This window comes from Acinonyx jubatus, chromosome X (genome assembly GCF_027475565.1).
Source record: "Acinonyx jubatus isolate Ajub_Pintada_27869175 chromosome X, VMU_Ajub_asm_v1.0, whole genome shotgun sequence".
Taxonomy (NCBI): Eukaryota; Metazoa; Chordata; class Mammalia; order Carnivora; family Felidae; genus Acinonyx; species Acinonyx jubatus.
The window spans coordinates 36761409-36784828 of record NC_069389.1 but is presented as its reverse complement, the minus strand read 5'-3'; the positions used below and the strand labels follow the sequence as shown (position 1 = coordinate 36784828).

General features: G+C 41.3%; 1 long non-coding RNA gene across 1 annotated transcript in view; it reads left to right on the top strand.

Moving 5' to 3' along the window:
* The window catches only part of LOC106972914 (uncharacterized), a 95293-nt gene that overhangs the window by 30576 nt on the left and 41297 nt on the right, over positions 1-23420 (top strand). The gene's annotated exons all lie outside the window — the stretch shown is intronic.

Below are 23420 nucleotides of genomic sequence, written 5' to 3'. Positions count from 1 at the left end.
AATTCAATTTATTTATTTAAAAAAATTGTTTTAATGTTTATTTATTTTTTGAAGGAGAGAGAGATACAGCGTGAGTGGGGGAGGGGCAGAGAGAGAGGGAGACACAGAATCTGAAGCAGGCTCCAGGCTCTGAGCTGTCAGCACAGAGCCCAATGCGGGGCTCGAACTCACCCACCATGAGATCATGACCCAAGCTGAAGTCAGACGTTTAACTGACTGAGCCACCCAGGTGTCCCAACTATAATTCAATTTAAGGAAAATTTTAAAAAGGGTGAATTTGTGGTAGGTAATTATATTTCAATAAAGCTGTCTCGAAAAATCCCCCTGGGGCGCCTGGGTGGCTCAGTTGGTTAAGCATCTAACTCTCGGTTTCGGCTCAGGTCATGATCTTGCAGCTTCATGGGTTTGAGCCCCGCATCAGGCTCTGTGCTGGCAGTGCAGAGCCTGCTTGGGATTCTCTCCCTCTCTCTCTGCCCCTTCCTTGCTGGTGTTGTCTCTGCCTCTCTCAAAATAAATAAATAAACTTTAAAAAAAAGAAAAATTGCCCGCAAGTGTAAGGTGAGTTGGTCTGTAGACTACTTCAGATGGTTTCCAATGGCCACTGTTTAATGAATATTCCCATCTGTGACCTGCAGAGAGAATTAAGGGTCTGACATTGCCATGTTACATAAGCTCTCTGAGTCTCAGTACATTCATATGAAAAACAGGAATAATGGTGCATATCCACCTACTTCAAAGGATTATTATATTAAGAAAACATCTGTGAAATCGTATTTCAAAGTGTAAGCCACCATATAAATGTAAGTTGCTATTAGAGCAGTCAAAGGATTTCATGACTGTCATTCTGTGTCTTGTTTTGAGTCTTCTGTGATTTTTGAATTATGCTTGTAATTTTGGATGAGAATTCTTACAGCTAACTTTTAGTGAGACCAAAATATTAATTGTTCCATAGCTGTTATTATGTTTAGTTTCTTTCTTCAGCAACCAATTTGGATGATAGCTTTAAAATCACAATAGAATATTTGGTTATTATATTACCCCTGGATTGATTTTAGTGCTAAACATTGTGTATCTTGTGATTAAATAATTTTTCATGCCATCTCCCTATTAGTGGAAGATTAAGATAATTTCCCTGCTGAAAGTATTAGGGACATGCTTATTAATTTTTGAGTTATTTATAGAGCATTCTAAAAGATTATTTTGCCACTATTCAAGCCTATCCTGTTTAACAATTGCCATGAAACGTAAAAATGACAGAGTTTTAGTAGGACCCAAAGTATCTAACCAGATCTTTCTCTGACAACATTTCAGCCCTCAGACTACTAAAAGCAGGAGACAAAGGGAGTGCAGAGGCGAATTTGGGTCCTTCTCCTCTGTAGTGTAGGCAGCATGAAAAATTTGACCTCCATCAGAAAGCTCTGTACCTGGGAGACCAAACAGGAGTAGCAGAAATGATGGCAGCCTCTCTCTGCGTTTCTCCTGGCAACCAGCGGTCTGTGGTTCTTGCTGGAAACATGCTAATGTGGGCCCGTTGAGATCCACGGCTGAGAAAGGCAGGCTGCCCCATTTGATGCCTCCTCCTGCTGTACGTTTCTCTAGTGGCTCCCAGGGAAACCTTAGATCCCGACAAGCTGTATGGGTTGCTGGTGTCAGTTTTACCAGAGGGGAAACTTTTCAACGTAATGTCCTTCTTGAATTCATATTGAATTATACATGTATTTTAAACAGCAACAGCTGAAGGAGTCAAATTTCCAAAAATTATGAAGACATGGAAACATACTTCTTTGTTTTCTTTCCATCCTTCCTTCCATCCTTCCTTCCCTTCCTCTCTGCCTGTCTCTTTCTCATGGCAGATGAAGGGTGGGTAATAAGGAGAGTGGAGGAAAAAAGAAAATGAAAAAATACACATTTATATATTACTGTTTAGAAGTCCTTTACTCCAGGGGCACCTGGGTGGCTCAGTCGGTTAAGTGACGGACTTGGGCTCAGGTCGTTATCCATGGTTGTGAGATCTAGTCCCATGTTTGGCTCTTCGCTGGCAGTGTGGAGCCTGCTTAGGATTCTCTCTCTCTCCCTCTCTCTATCCCCCACCCTTGCTCACACTCTCTCTCAAAATAAAAAATAAACTTAAAAAAAAAAGAAGTCCTTTACTCCATAAAATCAATATACTGACCTGAGAATTTAAAATATATAAATTAGGGACGCCTGGGTGGCTCGGTCAGTTAAGCGTCCGACTTCAGCTCAGGTCACGATCTCACGGTCCGTGAGTTCGAGCCCCGCGTCGGGCTCTGGGCTGATGGCTCAGAGCCTGGAGCCTGCTTCCGATTCTGTGCCTCCCTCTCTCTCTGCTCCTCCCCCGTTCATGCTCTGTCTCTCTCTGTCTCAAAAATACACCTTAAAAAAAATTTTTTTTAAATAATATAAAATATATAAATTAAACTTTATTTGCTTATAAAATTATCAACTTTGCTACACTGAATATGAACTATGGTTTATTAATAATAATAATAACAACTTATATGACGAATGCTTTTCAGGCTTTTTAATCCTTATAATGAGATGAGGAAAGTAAGAAACAGAGGCTAAGTAACTTTCCCCAGGTCTCAGCTTGTGAGTGGTAGAGACAGAATTCAAACTCCATTAATTCCAAAGCCCATGACAATGAATTTTTGAGGTGACCCCACAGGTCACAAGGAATCCAATCTCATTATTTTCTTTTTAAAAATTGGGCAAACTTTATATTCAGACAATAATCCACTGCATTTAAAATATTCTAAATTTTGTCAAGCACGGAATCTAAGACTGTTAACCATTAAGAAATCTCACGCTTTTGAGAGGTTGCTTTTTAATGCGCAAATTTTTGTGACATGTTTCCTGGAGTCCTGTGGTGCATCCTAAATTTGGCTAGACTGCACACTTTCTGAAAAGGAGAGAAAGAAAACCAGCCGTAATTCCCTAGATGTTGCCATTAGAAACTTAAGTTTATTCAGCCATTCTCAGGGCTCACCGACTTCCATTGCTTTGTCCAAAATCTGCAGATTTACTGAACTGAGGCAAGCTTTTCACCTCTTTGCCATGCTAAATTGTATCTTGATTAAATGGAAAACATGGCCAAGCATGGACAAATTTCTTCCGTGTGCGGCAAGAGGCGATCACATCAAAAATGAGTGCTGGAGGTTCCAGTCCAAGTTAGTGACAGAGGAATCTCCTGAGCTCCCTTCTTCCCAGTGACGCACCAAATGTACAGCTGCACATGGGACAATTCATTGTGAAAGAAATCCGGAAACCAGCTGACTGAATCCTACACATAGGCAAATGAGAAAAAGTTCGCATTGAAATGGGTAGGAAAAGCTGAGATACACTCTTACCATATACCCCACCCTTGGCATAGTGCCATACAATTGGGAGGGAACTCCCCAGCTCACAGTGTCTCCCTGAGAAGCAAAAGGTGTGAACTCCACATCTAGATCTCCAGCTTTTAGGAATATCACCTAAGGGATTTGTCCCCAAAACACCTATCTCCAAAAACCAATGGAGCTTGTGTCCACAAGACTCATAGCACTATAGAAAACAATGAAAAAGTTCTTAATGGACTCTCGAGGACTCAGTGTGGCTATCCCCTTGGGGCTCAGCACAGAGGAAGCAGGCAAAACAGACATCCATATCCAGGAAGCCCACGAAGTACCAAATAAGATGTATCAAAAGAGACTCACACCAAGGGAACACAGTTCAAGAGGTAGAGTAGGAAGCTCCCTGAACTTACCTGCTCCCACAGGCATATCATACTGACAGCTACACATGGAACAACTCCTTCTGAAAACTACCTGAAAACAAGCTGAACAGCTCTTCCACAAGAAAAGATAAAAGGACCACATCGAGATAGGGAGGAGAGGCAGACACAGGCTCACGAAAAACCCCAGCGTGACAACCCACAATTGGGGGGGATCTCATAAATATGGAGCTTCTCCCTAAAGAGCAAGTGTTTCGTGCCCCACATTCAGCACCTCAACCCTTGGGACTTTCACTGGAGAGACAAGCCCCCCATAAGCCTGGCTTATGTCCAGGAGACCCAAAACACTGTAAGGAATGGAGCTTCCTTAAGCTTAATAAGCTTCTTAAAGCTTATTTATTTATTTTGAGACAAAGGGAGGGAGAGAGAAAGAGAGAGAGAGCACAGGGGAGGGGCAGAGAGAGGGAGAGAGAGAGAGAATCCCAAGCAAGCTCTGCACTGTCAGTGTAGAGCCCGAGGCGGAGCTGGAACTCGAGACCATGAGGTCATGACCTGAAATGAAACCAAGAGTCGGACACTCAACCGACTGAGCCACCCAGGGGCCCTGGTACCATACTGTTTTGATGACTACTGCTTTATAATATTACTTGAAGTCTGGAATTGTGATACCTCCAGTTTGGTTCTTTCTCAAGATTGCTTTGGCTATTCAGGATCTTTTGTGGTCCCATGCACGTTTTAGGATTGTTTGTTCTATTTCTGTGAAAAAATCAAAACTGGAATTTTGATAGAGATTGCACTGGATCTGTAGATGGCTTTAGGTAATATGGACATTCTAACAATATTCATTTTTCCAATTCATGAGCATGGAATAGTTTTCCATTTATCTGTGTCTTCTTCAGTTTCTTTCGTCAATGTCATATAGTTTGCAGAGTGCAGGTCTTTCACCTCCTTGGTTAAATTTATTCCTACATATTTAATCCTTTTCTAAAAATGTTTATTTTTGAGGGAGAGAGAGAGAGAAAGAAAGAGAGAGAGAATGATCGGGGGAGGGACAGAGAGAGATACAGAGACAAAAAATCTGAAACAGACTCTACACTGTCAGCACAGAGCCCAACTTGGGGCTCGAACTTGGGAACCATGAGATCATGACCTGAGCTAAAGTCGGACTCATAACCAACTGAGCCACCCAGGCGCCCCAGTATTTTATCCTTATTGACACAATTGTAAATGAGATTGTTTTCCTAATTTCTCTTTCTGATGATCTAAGCAGACTAATTTATTCTGAATAGGTCCCAGTTGTTGATGACATGCCAAGACCTGTCAGTGTTCCAAAGGGAAGGATCTCAGTGAGCACCTCGTTTCAGGCTGATTGGAAGCCAGACACTCAGGCAGCAGCTTTTTAAAGGATGCAAATATATACAATGTTGTGAGACCACAGTCATAAACATTGCTGGCCCCCAGGCCAGGTGATGTGGAAGGGTCTCCTGGGCAACGGCAGCAAAACTCCGGGCTCTAGATGAGTGTATAAGCTCCTACCTGGAAGGTACTGGTGAGCCGTAGTGAGGGGCCAACGGAAAGTGCAGAGATGATGTCCCTTAGCCCATGTGGTCCCCCGCCCCATACCTCTCTTATTGTTTCAGTCCCATGGAGCCCAGAAACTCAAGAAGAGACAGGTACTCAAGGGTTTGCCTCCTGTGTGCACTGCACACACCCACCTACTTTAGCTGGTCTGCAGGGGAGCACAGGGGTGGGGCATACTCACCAGCTTTAGCAGGGTTGTGGGAGGACCCGGGACAGGGCAGGCCCACCAGTGCCAGCAAGGTAGAGTGAGAACACAAGAATGGCAGCTGCCAGTGCATCCTGCCCCCAGAGAGAGCCCCAACGGGTCTCTGCCTCTCCGGCAGACACTTGAAGATTAGCAAATGAACCTTCTTCACGTATCATTTAGGTGCTCTTCAAACTGCTGCTCTTGCTCTGGGTTCCAGGGCGGGTGAGTCTGTGCGTGAATCCAACATTGGAATCCCATTTCCTATAGTCTTCTGAGTCTCCTGGACATGAGCCCTGTCAGTTTTCAAAGCCAAACATTTTGGGGGGCTCATCTCCCTGGTATATGTCCCAAGGGTCTGGGTGCCTGATGTGGGGCACGAACCCTTGCTCTTCAGGGAGAAGCTCCATATTTGTTAGATCCTTTCCAACTGTGAGTCACCACACAAGCAGAGAGTTTTTTGTTTGTTTGTTTTTAATGAGACTGCATCTCTGCCTCTTCTTCTGTCTTGATGTGGTGGCCCTTTTATCCTTTGTTCTGGTGGAGCTGTTCAGCTACTTTTCAGAGGGAATTGTTCCATATGTAGCTGTAGATTTGGTGTGTCTGTGGGAGGAGGTGAGTTCAGGATCTTCCTACGCCACCATCTTGAACTGCCTCTCTTAGTTCTTCTGAGCAGTCGACAAGATCATATATAGAAAAACCTTACACTGAGGGCTTGGCATGATTTTCAATCCCTGAAACTTTAATGACTGAATGTTTATATAATTATTTTTTTCTAGTTTAACCACCTTCACGTTTTAATATTGGCTAGATAATATCAATCAAATCCATCTACAAGCACCTGAAAGCTTTAAATTCCTAAGATGTGCTGCATGTTTTTAAAGACAGTAAATCAAATATGTTGTTATTCCCAACTGTTTCCATATTGGTTTTCATTATCCTTCCTTGATTTTAGGTTAAAGAGCACTTGGTCTATTTTTGTCCCATCTTTTTTGGTCTCTCAATTTTATTTATATTTGAGAATCATATTTATCCCATCCACTGACCCAAATCCAAATTAAATATTATATTGCAATTTGTTTGTTTAAGCAGATTTTCCCCCCTAAATCTCTTTAAAAAAAAAGATTCTAGGTCTCCTGAAGTAATGTCATTCAATATTAAATTGATCTTTGTCAGCACTTCAGTCCTGATATCTTGGGCAAAAATGATGTGTCCTTAAATATGTATATCAGCTACATTTTGTGCATCTCAGCTCAAATAATTAGATCCATTTCCCATTAATTTTTTCAGAGTCCAAGATTATCTAGATGGAGTTTTTAGTAATGTAACCTTAATTCTTACACTTGGCAAAGTTCTCAAATGGTCCAATTTATCCTGTCATTCCCTTTCAATGTGACCTTATTAAAGCCATTGTTACATTTCCCCTTAATTTCATTTAGAGGACATTTGTCCACTCTCAGCCTCTGGTTTCAAACATGGACCTGTGGAGACACTTCTCTTGTTACATATATGGTAATTCCAAATCTTTGGCTAGCTAAGAAATATAAGTAGAAATCGGTTGTAAAGTGGAAAGCGTTTTAAGAACCCCAAGTAAAGGTGGATTCTTAGTTTTGCAGAGCAATGGTCAAGCATGTACACATATAAGCTTTACTTGACCTTGAGAACACACAGACCCAGAGGAGAACTTTGGCAATGCGCTGCTCCCCAGGACTCCCTCGACATCCCCAGCTAGATCCAGCTCTGAGAGCCTTGGCCAAACCAACAAGTCAAGATGTCCACAGATACCAGAATGAAAAACTACCCTCAGGATTTGCTCACTATCTTGTCTAGCCTTTTTCTTTTTCCACACCATGGGTGAGGCACAAATGACATATCACTGTAGCAAGGCACTTTGAACACATTCCATTTACATGAACTTTCTTTTTTAAAAAATTTTTTAAAGTATTTATTTATATTGAGAGAGAGAGAGAGAGAGAGAGAGTAAGGGGGGAGGGGCAGAGAGAGAGGGAGACACAGAATCTGAAGCAGGTTCGAGGCTCTGAGCTGTCACCACAGAGCCTGACGCGGGGCTTGAACTCACGGACCGTGAGATCATGACCTGAGCCAAAGTCAGACCCTTAACCAACTGAGCCACCAAGGCACCCCAATTTATCTAAACTTTCTTATGCTTTTGGTCCATTGCCTTTTGGAACCCATGTTTCAGACATTCCTGCCACATTCATGTCCTTCACTCCCTGCCACTTTATGTTGCACTCAACATGTATACACACACACACACACACACACACTTGAGTGTTTCTTTGATTTTTGTTAATAATCAATTTTTACTGTGTGTTTTAGCCCCGATTCCCTAGAAATCGGAACCAATTCTACCAATGGTAGAAGCTTACACTTTAACCCTTTATTGGGGAGTATAATCCCAGGGAAGCAAGAACAACAACAAAAAAGTGAGGCAGAGAAGGAAGGAAAGCAAATACAGAGTGGTGCATTATGGGGCTGGCCACAGCCTTACAGCAAAACACAGCTTGCTCACATAGAAAGTGTCCAGAGAGGCTGTATGGAACCACTGTGTCTCAGAACAGTCTGTTGGGAGTGAAAGGGAAAGTAATGGCTTCTTCTTATCTCCAATCCCTTATTGGTCTATGGAATATTAGCTTACCTGTACTGCTGGGCTGAGTTACCTGAGTCTTCTTGGAAAGCCCCTGGGATAACAGGTTCTCTGTGGGCCCAGTCCATAGGCCCTGCCTATGTTGCAGGCATAGTGGTCTCTCCTTGTCAGACAACACTGCATATGGGGGCTCCTCTGATTATGACAGGAAGGGCAGCCAGGGTGTTAAAGAGCACAAGAAAAGCATGGAACTTCCTTAGAACTACTCCTAAAGTCAAGCAAAGGCAGCTATCTACACGGCGTGGTTTGAGGAAAACCAAAGAATCTTCGACCTCTACAATAGCTCCCTGATCATATTGTTCAACTAAAAAGACCACAATTTGAACCTGTCTTTTGCTTCAGGCCCTTAGAGATTCTGTTAGGATGCAAGTTATATTAGATAAGAGACATCATATTGAGCCAATAACCCAGACCGCTTTATTTGTAGAGTAGAGCTCTGGGGGAATGAACTTCAGGAGGAGTTAGGTTTTATTAGGATAAAAGGAAATGAAAGCTGGGGAAGAAATCATCCAATCCAATTCAGTACTGCCCAAGAAGGATATATCTAGGTAAGAAACAACTAACTGAGAAGTCCAGAGCAATTGGAGGGTAGGCTGAGGCCAGAGAGCTTAGAAGTTAGATGGAAAGAAAGGATTGAATGGGAGACATTAAGGATCAACTTTCCCTACCTCACTTTTGGTCTTGGTTTGTTCAATGGTCCTTCTCCCACGAGTCGAATGACAGAGAGGTTGAACACTGGTGGGGCTCTGGCTTCAAGGCCTTACTCTGCATGTGCTCCTTTCAAACTTGATTAGCTACGGATTCCATTATGGGATCTTCTGTGCCTCATCATATCTGCGTTACACTGGCCTCTCCTACAAACTCTGTCAAAGGCTCCATGTCCCCCACACCCACCACTCTGGACATTAGTCCTGCAAAGAAGCTAAACATCCCTCAAACATGAAATTCCTGTCAGCAGGAAATTCTCTGAAGGACTCTGTCTCGTCAATCAAGCACTCCCTTTCCTGCCTCCCAACACACACACACACACACACCCTTCTTTCTGTGCAACATTTAAGAAGGATAATGATGTTATGTTGTTTGCTTAGTTCTAGGAATCTTGGTGACCACAATGTGGCCAATTTACTGTTTGGGGTTGTGAAATTCAAGGTTATGTTAAATGTGAACCTTTGGTGCTATTTCTGTTGCTGTCTCTAATGGTTTTCAGATTCTTCTATTCTGTTCATAAATTCAAGTCAGGTATTTTCTTCTAAGATCCTGCCCCTGATTCACTGCACCACTCACATTTTGCATTTAGAAGACGTTTCTCTATGACACTAAGATGTTTGATGTTATTAAAATCATGCTATTGGTATTCATATCAATTATGTCTCGAGTGTTATGCTTAGTACGTCTATTAATAAAATTCGGATTTTCCTCTTTTTTGGCTTCTGCAAAAATAATTTATAGAGACACAAATAGTAATATTAAAGCTATCAACCATAAAAGTCAATACATGTAATTTAAGAGTTGCACACATATGAATTCAGATCTTGTGCCTGCTAAATGTATATACATTAGCTGCACACTAGAAATTTGGAGTTTCAGAAGCAGCAAGCTGTCAAATAATAGAGCACTGATGTTTTGAAAATGAACTTTTCAGCAAAGCAGGAAAATTGGCAAAGCTGGGTTAGTACATGAAATGCATATGCCTCTTTACTCCACTAAATTGTCCTTAGGTATATCCATTAACACTGTTTCTTCGTTGAATATTTCTGTTTAAGAAAGGCTTTCATTTTACCTTTGAAGTGGGAATTTCCCAGAAAGGAGGAAAGTTTTGCTCATGATTTTGGAAGCTCCTTTGCAAATAATATTAAGCATAATCTTCAATTAAGAAGTTCACAACTATATTTATAAGATGTTTAATCATCTTGTCACTATATTTCTCAACTCCAAAATATTTTCACAGTAAAGTAAGATCAACAGAGAAAAATAATTTGCTATTTCAGGAAGCGGGTCTATTAAAAGTGATCTGAATTTTGGGGCCAACTTGAGAATTCAAGTCCGATGATACGTAATATAAGTATTCCCATAACTTGCCAGCCAATGGGTACCCATGTAGAGGGAGGAGAGATGTTACTTACATTGCAACAACACTTGTTTCTCTGATCCTTGACATCCATGAATGACCCCTCAAAGTACAACTCAGTTATTCCTGCTAATCCCCTAAGATGTTTCATTTCAACTCCGTTTTTGTTGTTGTTGTTGCTGTTGTTTTCTGAGTCTTCTGGTGAAGTCCACTGCCCTCAACAAAACCACTTAGAAGTGGGGAAATGTCTTGCTTCCCCCGAACCGCACCATGTTTCTTCACTTGGGCAAAAGCAAGATCCCCTCCTGTTTCAATTCCTGCTACATTCCTCTCCCCTGGAGCAGGCAGAAATCCCCTTCTCCTCCAAAAGAAAATCCTAACGACGATTGATAAATGCAAATGACTCTTAGGAGCACCACGTTAGTTTATTTGTTAAAATCGAGTTTATATCAGTAGTGGCTAGGTAAATCTCACCACATAGAAATAAAATAAGGAGTGTTTAAGGGAAATAAGAAGGTTCAATATGGGTACAAAGCGGCAGATAATCTGGCAATATTTACAAAAATTTCAAATGCACATCCCATGTGATGTAGCAACACCACTTTGAGGAATCTATAGAAGTGTTTGTATTAGAGTGTTTACTGCAGTATTGTTGGTGGAGGCAAAAAAGCTGCAAGCAAATTGAATATCCATCAATAAAGTGATAAAGTAATGGTTGAATAAATTATAGTGTGTCCAATGGACAATATTCTGCAACTACTAAAATAAACAAACTAGATCTATTTTGAACTACAGGTTTCAATGACATACTGTGAAGTAAATTGCCAAGTGGTAAAGGAAGGCACGTAGTATAATCATATGTTTTATAAGACAGAAACGTAGTGTGTGTGTGTGTGTGTGTGTGTGTGTGTGTGTGTGTACATGGGAATGGAAGGAAGGAAATGGAAAGAAATGGAAGAAACTGTGGAAAGCTAATGGCATGGTATGGTATGAACACAGGTTACCTCAAAAGGTAAACACAGAAGTAGTGGGGAGATACACTAAAAATAAAATCTGTGGATCATTTCCCTGGTCATTATGATCACTTATTCATGTGTCATTAAAATATTTCAATTAAGGCCAATGGGGAAACATTTTATGGAATAGAAGAAACAGAAAACTCACTAGAGTGATACCTTCAAGGGTAAGAAATAGATAGGACACAATTATGGCAATCAATTCATTTCCAAAAATATATACTGAGCACTTACAATATGCTTAACGTGTTTCTCAGTACTGTGAGAAATAAGAAAGACGAGTAGGTCATGATCTTCGTTCTCAAAAACCCTGTAGATCTGCTAAAAGACAAAATGCATGCCTTATTATTATCTCAAAGGCACTGCTTTGCTCAGGAGTGACGCATGTAATATGTGTCTATTGACTAATAGAATGGAGGTGAGTGGGGCTGGATGAGCTAGAAAAGACCTTGTGGGTGTAGCCGAGACTATTAATAACCCCCCTTCCCCTAGCCCTTACCACTTCAGTGCATTCCCACCCAACTTCCAGCTGCCAGGATCTGTATCCCTTGGTCCGAGAGCTTTCTCCGACCACCAGAGCCTGCTCTACCCAGAAGTGCCAACAAGTTAATACAGCTCTCAACCAAGGATGATGGCATTTGGTGTATAAATTCTCCAGCTCCTTTGCCCCTCAAGTAGAATAACTGAGCTCCATGTTCTACACGGGCTCACATAATTCCCCACTAAGATTAGGTTTTGATTTAACACAGTGATAACTCACTTGATAGCATACATTGGCCTTGACCATCTCTTTTTCCCTGTTTCACTTCCCCACTCCCTCACCGATGTTTTCCAGGAAACACTGCAACCAAATCCTTATCTCAGGGTCAGTTTCCGGAAGAACCCAAACTAAGACAGTGGAAGTCAACAGACTGCTTTAGACCTTATGGTTTTTATATTTTCATTTATTTCACAAATATGGATAGAATACCTACTTTTCCCAGTCAGGAAAACAGATACCTCTCTAGAGGTTTCAGGCAGAGAGAAATTCAACGCTTGGAGTTGGTTTAAGGGTATTGTATTAGTTTCCCATTGCTGCTGTAACAAGTTACCACAAATTTAGTGGCTTACAATAACACAAATTTATTCTCTTACAGTTCTGAAGCTCAGGAGTTTATCGTCAGTTTCATTGGGTTAAGGTCAAGGTGTCAGTAACACTTGCTCCTTCTGGAGGCTCTGAGGTTGAATTTTTTATTTCGTTTAGTAAATTTACTTAATTTTTCATTTCAGCTATTGTACTTTTGACCTCCTTTGGTTCACTTGACTAATTTATCTCTTTATTGATATTCTTTATTTGCTCAGACATTATTCTCATTTCCTTCAGTTCTTTGTCCATATTTTCCTTTAGTTCTTTTAGCATATTTAAGACAGTTGATGTAAATTCTTTGTCTATTAAGTCCGAAGTATAGGCTTTCTCAGAGACGGTTTCTGTCAATTTTATTTATTCCTGTGAGTGGGCCATGCTTTCTTGTTTCTTTGTGTATCTTATAATCTTCTGTTCCAAACTAGAAATTTTGAATTTTATAAAGTAGTAACTCCGGAAATCTAATTCTTGATCATTGAGGGCCTCGGTCATGTTTGCTTACTGACTTTTCCAAACTCTTTTTGCGAAGACCATGTTCCCTGTTGTGTGTGGTCATGGAAGTCTCTGTGCTGTTATTTCCTAGGTCATCCAATGATTTGCAGAGGTTTCTCTTGTTTTAATATTTAATTTTAATAATATGTGTTATGTTTACATAGCAATGCACAAAGAAAAAATCTTCAGGGAATGTTTACACACAATGTGACACATGCTTTAAATATGCAGAGGAGGAAAAAGGGTGATGCCAGAGATTTCTTTAAATACTTGGGGCCAAAAAGGTGGGGGGAAAGCTACTTCCCAGTCTTTGCAGATTGGCTCTGTGCTGGGGCACTCCTTTAACACTAAGCCAGGTCACCTACCGCTCTGTGTTAGCCTTCACATCCTACTTGTTCAGAATCCAAAGATCATCCTGAGATGCAAGGCTAAGATCACTTCGGGTCTTTTGTCAGCATCTGTCTGCCCCTGGGCATGCATTTTGTGCTCTGCATTCCCTGGTAAATGTAGTAGCCATTCAAAAAGCCTTTATTCCCCTCAAGAATCTTCCTCCTCAGTTTTTTTTTTTCCTTCCCACACTTTTGGGTCTGCTTCCCCTTGCCCCACCTTCTTCCCCTTACCCCAGGCAGTTATGTGCAGTATATCTTCAAGTGTTTTTCAAGAGATGTCACTTGGAAAACTGCTGCACACCCAGAGGATGGGGGCCAACAAAAGTCTGTCTCTGCATCAGTCCCTCAGGGAAACACTGAACTGGTGAAAACACAACCAAAATATTATCAGAACAAGAACTCTATTGCTCGCCCCCACTCCCAGCACCAGCAAATCATACCAAGAACACGGGCCACTGTCCCTATAACCACCACTGAGCTGGGGAATGGGGTATGGTAGACAGGTAAGAAAAAAAATGCCATAATATATGCTTACCGAAATTTACCAGCATCCATCTTCGTTAAGCACTTCCTTGGTTGCTGCAAGATTTTGATTAGATCCCAGAGTTCCATCCAAATTGATTCTGTCAGTTTTCTCCAACTTCATGGTTGTTTCTGTGGAGGGACCAATTCTTTCAGCTTTCTAATCCACCGCTCCTGTCACATCATCTCTACAACTCTTTCTCCCAGAAATTATTCTCTCCCCCAAAGGGGGAAATACAAGATCCCATTAGTCACTGCATCCCTTTCTGGTGATGTTAATTTCTCCCATTGATCAGTAAAAAGCCCACTGGGGGTGTTTGATAGCTTAAGACTAAATTGCAAAAGTATTTATTTTTAAACTATCATGTATTTATGAACTGCTACTTATTTGTTTACCTATCTATTGTTAACTATTTTTGTTAACTGTTACTAACATTTCTTATCTAAAATAGCAGAGGAAGGGGAGACAATAATAAAAAACACAAATGTATACAAGTCAAGCAAGAAACCAAGTACACTGCATGAAATATGTTTTGGCTCTTGGCTCCGTAACTGAACACTAAGCTATAGCAGAAATTGAAGTTCCTTTGTCTACTAGTTAGTCCGTGTTTTGTTTTGTTTTCTTACCCTCAGTCTTCACCTCAGCTGGTCAACTTTTTTTTTTTAGCTGGGTGTATAATTAAAACCTTCAATGTAAGGAATCTGAATCCTAAGGGGTCCTGCATTAATTGGGTAGTGTTTGATTAACTTTTATGACTGAAAATGGAGACCTATGGAATCCCCTGAGTTCTAGTCATCATCCTCTATGCCCCCATTATATACAGTAACCCAATTTTCCCTTAATAATCAGGATTAAGCACCCTGTCTACTATAGTAACCCCCTTCCTTGCCTGTGGTAAGTTTAGCCTGAGGAACAGGATCAAGTAGCTGGTCTCAGCTTCACATTCAGTAGAACTTTCATTGTATCCTCTGACAGACACACATTCCCCCCTTGGGAATAAATACCTCTTAGCTAGCACAGCCCAAACTTTCAAGGATTTTTAGCAAAATCTCATGAATGTATTATGAGGTGGAAAAGCAAGAGAGGCCACGCTCCATGTCACCCCTTGGTTTTGAGGCCCATTTTGGCAAAATGGTACCAGTTTTGGTCATGCGTTTAAATTGTATGTCACATCCTTGAGGACAGTTTTCCAACCTCGTAGGTACAGTCTCCCGCTGTAACAGGCACCAGAACTGCTGCGTCAGTAGGCTATTTCAGCATTCTGTGAGGCCAACTGCTTTTTGAGTAGTGGAGCACATGGTAAGAGCAGTGAATTTTGTGACCATGAGGCCAACCCACACTTGTTTTCCTGAAAAAATTAGATATTTGATGAGAAGCAATGTTATTTGAAATAATAGAATAATTAATTATATTGCAGGCAGGGATACCGGTCTGTATTTAGAATATATATATATATTCCCATAAGGACTAAGTGCTGCTCTTTCATCACGGTTGAATGCAACCAATCTCCCACGAAGTGGCTAGCTGGTCTTCCCTCAACTCCCTCAACACCTCGGAGCTGAGGATTATTTCTGGTGTTGGCAGACAGGCCAACTGATAGTGATGGTAAGGCAAAGTTGTTGCTGTTGAGCCCATGCCTAACCCCCATTCCTGCTGTCATGGTCCCTTGCACACTGAGCAATCTGCCACGATGTAGCTTGGGAAAGAAGCCAATTGACATCCACAGGATAGCTATTTGGAGTGACCAGCTTTGCCTGAGAAAGTGAGAAAATTGATCAGATTTGCGTGAGCAGATGGAAAGGAAGAGATGTTAGTTTAAGCAAAAGAGTAAAGGCAGGGATAATCATAGAGTCTGGCAGAGTATGGGGAGCCCAGCCTGGCTGGAGGCAAGTATGGAGAACTTTTTGAGAAAAACACAAAGGTTAGAAAGGAAGGGCATTATAAAGTTCTACCAACAACAGCAACAACAACAACAACACCGTTTTGTAAGTACGTGTGGTGATGGATGTTATCTAGACTTACTGTGGTGATGGTTTCACCATGTATACAAATAGCAAATCAGCATGTTGTACATATAAAACTAATATAATGTTATATGTCAATCATGCTTCAATTTTTAAAAATCATAAAAAATAACAGCAATGCATCATACTAGCTTACATTGTTCAAGTCCTTACTGTATATTGTGCTGAGTGCTTTCTATGTATTTTATTAATCTTCAAAAAAAAAAAAAAAACTCCTATGGCAGAGATTCTATTTTCGAGGGACTGAATGTTTCTGTCTCCCTCAAAATTCATATGTCGAGACCCTAATCCTTTGAGAGGTAATTAGATCATGAGGGTGAAGCCTTCATTAATGGAATTGCCACCCTTCTAAGAGTCCAGAAAGCTAGTTAGTACAAATATTTAGCAATCTAAGGGGAAGATGCAAGAGGGAAAAGGTCATTGACCGGAACCCAACCATGTTGGCACCCTGATCTTATACATCCAGTCTCCAGAACCATTGAGAAATGAATTTCTGCTGTAGGTCAGGTACCAAATTTATGGTATTTTCTTTTTTTAATGTTTACTTATTTTTGAGAGATAGAGAGAGACAGAGTGAGAGCAGGGGAAGGGCAGAGAGAGGGAGACACAGAATCCGAAGCAGGCTCCAGGCTCTGAGCTGTCAGCACAGAGCCCGGTGCAGGGCTTGAACTCATGGACTGGGAGATCATGCCCTGAACTGACATTGGACGCTTAATATGGTATTTTCTCATAGCAGCCTAGACTGACTAAGACAGTCTTACTATACCCATTCTAGAGAATAGTTTCATGATAAAGTAAGAAATTAGAGATTCCCCATGGCACTGACACACAGAAGCCCACAGATGTTGTTTACCACTGGGCAATACTGCCTTGCTATTTGGGCTGAGTAGTATGGATTCTAATGTTAGGTGAAGGGGAATGATTAAGGAGATCAGAGCAAAAAAGAAAGGTTTAAGAAAATCACTCTGCAATGTGCTGTAGAACAGAGTGGTTTTTCTCTTATAGAGAATGATAAAGGAAGGAAGGTGGAAAGAACCTGGGACCATGAAGACAGTCTCAGGCTTGAATCTCTGATCTATCCCATCATAACCTGTGACCCGCAAAATTCTTAACCTGAGGTGCCCCGGTTTCCTCATTGGTAAAATGGAGATTTAACAGTTCTTACTTAATAAGACTGTTTTAGAGAATAAACAAAGCAAGGTGTATTACACTTGGCCCTTGATGTAGAGTTGGTACTCCACAAATGTGGATTCTCTTCTTTCCATCCCCTTTCTTCCCAGTAGCAAACATTAGAATGGGTTTTTTTTGGAAACTTCTCAAAATATAAATCTCATTATTTTAGAATTTGGTGAATGGGACTCTCTCAGAAGATGGGATGGCATTTTGAATTCAAATCATTCAACAAGCATCTGTTTATTTTCTGTTTATGAGCCTTTCTCAATACTGGGCTCTTGAGCTAAAATGAATCGGCTATGGTCTCTAGTCAGTGAATAGGTAAGTCTAAGTCACTGAGATAAGGGCCACAGTAGAGTTTGTATCAGGAGGCACAGGAAAACCACTGGGGGAGTGTAGGAGTGTATGATCAGTTTTTACAGTGGAGTTCATTGATTCATTTAAGGTTCATGAAACAGCAGCACCCCTCAAAATCACTCTAATAGGGTCCTACATTATCTTATAAAAAATTAACAAATAATCTCTTTTCCCTCTCCTGTCCCCCAAGGCAAGAGGATTGGTGGAGATAATAAAGATCTTTGGCTAATAGGTCATCTCAAATTTCTCTCCTGGTAGCTAAGAAAGTAGCTGGTAAGGGGTGTCTGGTGACCCAGTTGGTTAAGTGTCTGACTCTTGATTTCGGCTCAGGTCATGATCCCAGGGTCATGGAACTGAGCCCTGCGTCGGGCTCTGCATTGACAGCGGGAGCCTGCTTGGGATTCTCCCTCTCTCTCTCTCTCTCTGCTCCTCACTTATGCTCACTCTCTCTCTCAAAATAAATCAATAAACTAAAAAAAAAATAATAAAGTAACTGGTATGAGACAAAAAGCTCATCAAGGGGCCTATTTATTATTTTATTATTATTCCCACCAGTTCCAATGGTAAGTGATTGGGGAGGAGGGAGCCAAGAGTAAATGAGAGGGTTTCAATGCTCCTTGGAGGATAATGGAAAATCATTTGAGAAAAAGAGACCTTAACAATTACAGAGCAAATAGGAAAATATTTCCCTTCTCCTCGAGAGAAGCATGGTTGGAGAAAAACAGGTCAGGAACAGAAACGGAATTGGTGACTTCCCTGTGAGAGGTTCACCTTATCGGTCTCAAAGCACCGTGGCAAAACACCATGGTATAGCACTAAATTTTTTCCCATCTTAAAGCCCACCTTTCACGCATAGCATTCAGCAAAATGCATCCCACCCTTCTTGCCTTTTGTTGAGATATAACAAACAGAAGCACCAGGTGGCAAAAGGAAGCAGGGCTTTTATGATGAAATAGCCCCGAGGGCTCAGGGGGCCAGAAGCGTAAACTAGCAATACATGGGCAGAACAACTGGAGAGGAAATGACCTAAAACTTCCTCTTACCCTAGAAGAAGCTGAACTTTGAAAGCACAAGGGGTGGGGTCTCAGCCGGTTAAGCACCTGACTCTTGAGTTCGGCTCAGGTCATGATCTCTTGGTTCCGTTGGTGGGTTGCAAGCCCCGCGTTGGGCTCTGTGCTGGCAATGCAGCGCCTGCTTCAGATTCTCTCTCTCCCCATTTCTGCCCCTCCCCTGCTCTTTCTCTCTTTCAAAATAAATAAACTTAAAAAAAAAAAGCACAAGAGGCAAATCCTCGGGTATTAAGTGCTGTCCCTCATCTTCGATATTAAAGTTGGAACCAGACTCATCCATCTTTTTGTTTTTCTCTCCAAACAGAATTTCCGCACGCTGTCACTGTTTCATTAACTTCCCTCAGAATGTCATTTCCCCTTGTGTGATGATCTGTGTAACGAAGCCTAATTCCCACACGAGTACTCCCTATACGTAGTCCTTGTTTTCGCATGACGCGGAATGCTGTATTCCAAGTTGTGCAAACTAGAAATGAAGATGTTTTAAATAAGCCTCACCTGCTCACAGCTGACAGGCTTGCGCCCCATGGGAAATTCAGGCTAAGAACTGCAGTGATGTGGTGTGGCTGTGACTCAGGTTTCCAAAGCTTCAGGGACTCACAAGCATGTATTATCAGAGATGACAGCTGTCGGTCCAGAATGAAGCATTTTCAAACAGGTGCAAATTTCAGTGCAGGCTCCCAACCTACTAATAACCTGCCTTGTCAAAAATTTCAGTATTTTCTAAGGTAAAATGAAGCTTCACATAGATTCCATTGGTGGGGTGGTGCATTTGCCTCTTATGAAGTAGATAATACGATTGGATATTTTTCCTCACTCCTACGTGCAAGTAAAAGGCAAGGGAAATTCACATGATCCATCATCACTCCTGTGATGTGTAGCTCTTTGTCATTAGTTTAGAGATGTTGGGTTTAAGGCCTGGGGACACTTGCCAAATATTGAGTTAGGAAACGATACAATATGTAAAATGTACAATTTATATAAATGTGTGTAATATATATCGTTTACATACAATTTTCATAATATATACAATTTATGTAAATTTATTATATATAAATATTCTGTGTGTACCATTAACATGTAATATGTATTTATTATTGAAGTAACCACTTATTACACACCCCTGCACACCTCTCCTTTCCCTTCTTTATCCACTTTCAGCCCCCATTCCCCACACACTACAATTTATGCCACTGGGCTCCCTGTTCTTCCTTGAACCCATCTGTCCCGTTTCCAAGGCTCGTATCAGCAATTCTTAACCTTTTCCCCCAAGTGACACAGCTAAGGAATGGCATCCCCATGGGCAGCAACGTAACTCACATAGCCATGTCCAGATCTTGTCAAAACCCCCAAATTCTGCAGGGAGGCAAAAAAGGTATAATAAGTCCAAGCAACCCAGATATTGGCTCGCGGAAGCAAGCCGCTGGTGAGGAGCACGATTCCCTCTGAGCAAACTCTTGGGCGCTCAGTTCTCTCCCACTCAAAGCAAGGGAGTGAGAATGAATATTTATAGGGACAACTCTGAATCTTCTCTAATTTTAAAAATGTGAATCATTTTCAAACTTCGGTGCTTTATTATATTTGCCACGGACCACACACATGCTGCCTTAGCCCTTCCCACTCTTACATGCTGAAATACTTACCCCCACATCACGACTTGCTGAAAAACCCTCGCATCATCTAAGGTTCCATTTAAATACCACCTCCTCCAGTGAAGCAGATGCCGTGTGTCCCCCAGCCAAATCCTGTCTCCATACACCGCTCAAGTTGATAAGTCTTTGCCTGAATGCTTTCACGGGCTGCAGGGCCGCTCAGGAGTACTGGAAAGTTAACACCCCTGGGCAGAGCCCTCAGACAAGGAAGAACAGGGTTTGGTAAATAAATATCTTCATCTTCCTCCCTCTCCAGTAGACCAACACTGAGATGTGTTCTTCATCAACTCCCAGAGATCCCCAGTGGGATGGAGCCCCAATTGCCCATGACAATGACTTGCTCAGCACCCTGTGTTTTGCTTCCTGAGATCGGCATCCAAATAAACCTGGTGCTCAAATACTACACCTGGCATCTGCTTCTAGGGGAATCCAGTCCAAGATTTCTTGAAAATCCTTTTCCAGTGACCCCACAGAAAATAACTCCTTCCCCTCCTGGACTCCCTTAACACTCTTGTTACAGTAAAGAGAATATCAGACAGGATATAAAAAAGACACCATGAATCGTAGATATATCTGTCTCTCCCACTAGACACCAGTAGATAAGAATCCTGATTTCCTTGTATCTATATCCTCAAATTGCTGAGCACCACACTTTGCATATTCTTAATACTTCATGAATATCTGTTAATTTGAATTAATATCAATACACTGATAGAGTGGATGTTTAGCATCAAAATGATAGCTAGCCAAGTGTTTGATTCAAACTTTTCTCAGCTTCCTTTTAGAAATGCGCAGTAACTTGACCAAAGGAAAGCATTGTGGTTGCATGATAACTAATTATGAGAATAAGGTAGCACAAGAGACCAAAGTGGAGAGTCCAGCATTGCGTGGAAGCAACGAGAAATTTTCATCAATGATATCACAGATATGTGTGTATCAAAAAACCCAATTAGGGAGCAACAGATGTTGGCAGGGATGCAGAGAAAGGGGGAACCCTCTTGCACTGCTGGTGGGAATGCAAACTGGTGCAGCTACTCTGGAAAACAGTATGAAAGCCCCTTAAAAAGTTAAAAACAGAACTACCCTATGACCCAGCAATTGCACTAGTAGGTATTTATCCAGAGGATACAAAAATGCTGATTCGAAGGGGCACATGAACCCCAATGTTTGTAGCAGCACTATTGACAACAGCCTAAGTATGAAAGAGCCCAAATGTCCATCTACACTGATGAATGGATAAAGACAATGGAGCATTACTTGGTGATCAAAAAGAATGAAATTTTGCCATTTGCAACAACGTGGATGGAACTAGAGTGTATTATGCTAACCGAAATAAGGCAGTCAGAGAAAGAAAAATATCATATGATTTTACTCATATGTGGAATTTGGGAAACACAGCAAATGAACATAGGGGAAGGAGAAGGAAAAATAAGATAAAAACACAGAGGCAGGCAAACCATAAGAGACTCTTAAATACAGAGAATGAACTGAGGGTTGCTGGAGGGGAGGTGGGTGGGGGGATGGGTTAAATGGATGATCGTCATTAAGGAGGGCACTTTTTGGGATGAGTACTGGGTGTCATACGTAAGAGATGAATCACTGGGTTCTACTCCTAAAGCCTAGACTACACTGTACGTTATTTAACTTGAATTTAAATTAAAACAAAAAAAGAAACCCAATCACAAACCAAGGCATGTTCAAACTTGAACAGAATAGCACAGTTTGGAAGTGAGTGGAAAGAGGTTAGGGCCACCACCACTCTCTGCCTCTGGCTCAAAGGACGAAAGCCATTGTCATCCCCTCTACTACACGGGGACCATCTTTGTAGGGAGATACCATCTTCCCAACTCCTACTTCAGCCTGCTCTTGTAGAGTTCCATGTGCAGCCTGATGAACGACTGAAGGCAGTGAGGAGGGTGAGAGATAAACCAGGGCATCGTGGAACGCCCTCTAGGGCAAGGCAGGCTATATGCAGAGGACAGGGGTAGACTGGCAGGAAGCAACATGATCAGGAAAGAGCTTCTACAGAATAAAGTGTTGCATGATGTTCAAGGGCATAGACTGTGGAATCAGACAGATTTGGAGTGGAGTCCTATCTCTTCATACTACTTGTCACAAGGTTTTGAGTTATTTAATTTAGCCAAACCTTTGTTTTCTTATAAGTAATACGGGATAAGAATAGTAGTTCTCTCTTAAAAGTTCTTAAGAGGATTAAACGAGACAAGTAATGTAAAGATCTTAGGGAAGTGCCTGGTAGAGTAGCCAAGACTATTTTCTCTCTCCTCCTCCCCTTCCTCCTCCCCCTCTTCCTCCTCCTCTTCCTCCAACACCATTATCACACATGCATTGTGCAGAGTCAAAGAAGAAGACACTTGAAGAAAACGGGTTTCTACTTTGGTTCAGCAGATCTGTAAGAAATTAATGCTTAAAGACCAATGAATGTGGGGCTCAGGGTTATGCAAATCAAACTAGCATCTGGCTTTACAGCTGTGAAGAGAATTCTCTCAGTTTCCAAGTGGATGGTCAGAGTGAATGAGGATGATCAAGCCACTACCTATTGCAAACATGGGACCAGTATAGATTTCTCCTCATTTGGTATGAATGGAAAGAAAGCAATTGATAATGCAGGGCCTGGGAACCATTCTGTTGTACTTATAAGAGAAGGCAATTCCAAGAAAACTCAGAAAAAAAAAAAGGGAAAAAAAGGTCAAATGAGGTGGTCACAGAAATTGAAATAAAAATTAAAAAAAAATTTTCTGCTCTTATCTCAATACAATTCTTATTAGTGTTCATCTAGAATGGCTTGTGACAAGAAAAAACAAGTAGGATCAAACAAAAAGAAAACAAATGTTGCATGTGAAAAGATGACAAGATTAAAAAAAAAGGCAGTAATAGAATTGAAATCTACATTGGAGACAATAACTAGCACAATTGACTCCATAGAAAATTAAATCGACAATGTAAATATATAACTTTAGAAATTCTGCCAGAATGCAAAGGGAAAAAGATTCAGAGATAAATAAATATGGATGGAAGAAATAAGTACAGACATCAAGGAATAAAACCCAAGGTCCAACACACACACACACACACACACACACACGCTCGCGCGTGTGCACGCACACACACGTACTCAGAATTGACAAGGCAATTCCCAGACTGGCAATGGAGATCTAACAATGGGATTTTGAGTATAGAGGCCACCGAGCATTGGGCATTGTCTACTCTCTACTGCATACAACCACTTTTGTCCTGTTTCCTGCCATACACGCCTCCCCGTATAAATGGTAAGATTCTATTTTCTCAAGACTAATTTTTTGAGGGTGAAGACTGTGTCTTACCCACTGCCTGATACTTCATAAATGCTGTGCCA